Here is a 3,450-nt window from a genome sequence, read left to right on the forward strand (position 1 = left end):
CACTGCCAGGTCACTGATCAGTTTTTCACAATTCCTCACATTTAATCATAGTAAAAATTCCCTGTCTTTGATCAGCTAGGATCACCACTTCATATTAAAAATGTGAAATGTCAGAATAATAGTAGAGAGTGATTTATTTCAGCTTTTATGTCTTTCATCACTTTCCAAGTGGGTCAGAAGTGTACATACACTCAATTAGTATTTGGTAGCATTACCTTTAAATTGATTAACCTGGGTCAAATGTTTCAGGTAGCCTTCCACAAGCTTCCCACAATAAGTTGTGTGAATTTTGGCCCATTCCTCCTGACAGAGCTGGTGTAACTGAGTCAGGTTTGTAGGCCTCCTTGCTTGAACACGCTTTTTCAGTTCTGCCCACAAAATGTCTATAGGATTGAGGTCAGGGCTTTATGATGGCCATTCCAACACCTTGACATTGTTGTCCCTAAGCCATTTTGCCACAACTTTGGAAGTATGCTTGGGGTCATTGTCCACTTGGAAGACCCATTTGCGACCAAGCTTTAACTTCCTGGCTGATATCTTGAGATGTTGCTTCAATATATCCACATAATTTCCCTCCCTCCTTATGCCATCTATTTTGTGAAGTGCACCAGTCCCTCCTGCAGCAAAGCATCCCCACAACATGATGCTGCCACCCCCATTCTTCACTGTTGAGATGGTGTTCTTCGGGTTGCAAGTCTCCCCCTTTTTCCTCCTCCAAACATAACGATGGTCATTATGGCCAAACAATTCTATTTTTGTTTCATCAGACCAGAGGTAATTTCTCTAAAAAGTATGATCTTTGTCCCCATGTGCAGTTGCAAACCGTAGTCTGGCTTTTTTATGGCGGTTTTGCAACACTGGCTTCTTCCTTGCTGAGCGGCCTTTCAGTTTATGTCGATATAGGACTTTGTTTTACTGTGGATATAGATACTTTTGTACCTGTTTCCTCCAGCATCTTCACAAGGTTCAATCCCTGTTCTGGGATTGATTTGCACTTTTCTCGCCAAAGTGACAGACTGGGTCTCCTTCCTGAGCGGTATAACGGCTGTGTGGTCCCATGGTGTTAATACTTGCGTACTATTGTTTGTACAGATGAACGTGGTACCTTCAGGCGTTTGGAAATTGCTCACAAGGATGAACCAGGCTTGTGGAGGTCTACAATCATTTTTCTGAGGTCTTAGCTGATATATTTGGATTTTCCCATGATGTCAAGCAAAGAGGCACTGAGGTTGATGGTAGGCCTTCAAATACATCCACAGGTACACTTCCAATTGACTCAAATTATGTCAATTAGCCTATCAGAAGCTTGCAAAGCCATGACATCATTTACTGGAATTTTCCAAGCTGTTTAAAGGCACAGTTATCTTAGTGTATGTAAACTTCTGACCCACCTGAATTGTGATATAGTGAATTATAAGTGAAATAATCTGTCTGTAAACAATTGTTGGAAAATTACTTGTGTCACGCAGTAAGTAGATGTCCTAACCAACATGCCAAAACTATAGTTTGTTAACAAGAAATGTGTGGAGTGGTTGAAAAACAAGTTTTAATGATTCAAACCAATGTGTATGTACATTTCCGACATCAACTGTAAGTACCTTACTTTGATTGTGTTAAATTAAAATGGCCCCAAAAAGAATAGTTTCTCAGCAAAAATGCAACTTCTCAAGCAAAAATGTTGCTAGGACTGTCTTGGAGTGGTCTGAGAGAGGGGCCTAATTGGAAGAGCCTAATAGGAGGGAAGTATAACATGAAAACTAACTTTTACAAACCTCTCTTTGTTATTGGTAAATTAACTTATACCACTTGCTGATGTCACCAGGCAGTCCAAAAAACCCAACCAGGAAAACAAGCAGACATTTTCAGGCTGTCTTTTCAAAAAGCTTTTACACTAAAAGTGCATTATGATAATTTTCTCCATTTCACAGTATTATTCCAACCTCATAGTGTGGAAATATAAATAAAACACAAAAATTATATTTTTACTGCACTGGAAGTCAGGATTTGTTCCGTACATTAAATAACCATGATCTGTTTACGTTACAAATATACAATGCATTCTGAAAGTATTCAGACCACTTGACTTTTTCAACATTTTATTACGTTTCAGCCTCATTCTAAAATGGATGGGAAAAAATACACATAATACCCCATAATTACAAAGCAAATACAGGTTTTTAGAAAAAAAGTATTCAAATAAAGCAGCTTTGGTATAGATGGCAGCCTTGTGTCTTCTTGGCTCTGACGCTATAAGCTTGGCACACCTGTATGTGGGGAGTTTCTCCCATTCTTCTCTGTAGTTCCTCTCAAGCTCTGTTGGTTGAATGGGGAGCGTCGCTGCACAGCTATTTTCAGGTCTGTTCAGAGAATTTAGATCGGGCTCTGAATACTTTCCGAATGCACTGTTATCGATAAGGTTTTGTTTCTATTGTTTGGATATACAGTACAGCCTAGTGTACATCATATAATAATATCCACCATTTAGCAGATGCTTTTATTCAAAGCAACCTACAGCAGTGTACAACAATGCATTTCAGTACATGTGGCCCCATCAGGAATCGAACACGTGCTTATGTCATTGCTAGCTCCACGCTCTTATCTACTGCGTTAAACAGGACCGGTCAAGTGTAGATTACTTTGCATTATTTGACCTTTTAAAATGTATCTAGATTCAGCTCAGTTCATTATAGAGTAGCCAGGTTTTCTTTGTGTGTTTAGCAAGCCTCATGGGTAATTGTATGCATTTTTGGCATGGTGCACAGCAAGCAGACATTTTAAAAGTGCCAACAATAAGACAGCAAAAAATGTTTGGGTTAGTCTTGGCCCCTCTAGGGTTTGCATCGCTCGAACATCAATTCACTTGAATACTGCTGGTTATTCTGACGTATCTTGTTAAAAAGTAGACTATAAAGATAGTTGTTTTTTTCTTCGGTGTGTTAAGCTACAGCACATTTTTTAATACTTCATCAATTAACTTAATTGTCAAATGTTGTTATTGGCGGGCTGTCAGGCTGGCTGGCTGTAGATCAGTATATATTTATATAAAGTATATGCAGTACCAGTCAAAAGTTGACAAACCTATTCAATCAAAGTTTAATTTTCATTCTTACTATTTTCTACATTACAGAATAATAATGAAGACATCAAAACTATGAAATAATGCAAATGGAATCATGTAGTAACCAAATTGTATTTTATTTTAGATTCTTCAAAGTAGCCATCCTTTGCCTTGATGACAATTGAAGATATATGGACAGAACCTGAAACCACTACTAGTGTAGGCTACCTGCTACTTTTCCCCAATAATTTCTTATGAACAGAATTGCAAAGCGGGGCAGTATTGGTATTTCCAAGCACAAGTGGGGCATTTCGATTTGTTGTGAGCATTATGGTCGAGGAGCTTTGATTTTAGCACAGAAGTCTATTGATTGGTGAGAGAGTGTAGTGCCC

The sequence above is a fragment of the Oncorhynchus kisutch genome, linkage group LG16 (genome assembly GCF_002021735.2).
Source record: "Oncorhynchus kisutch isolate 150728-3 linkage group LG16, Okis_V2, whole genome shotgun sequence".
In the NCBI taxonomy this organism is placed as follows: Eukaryota; Metazoa; Chordata; class Actinopteri; order Salmoniformes; family Salmonidae; genus Oncorhynchus; species Oncorhynchus kisutch.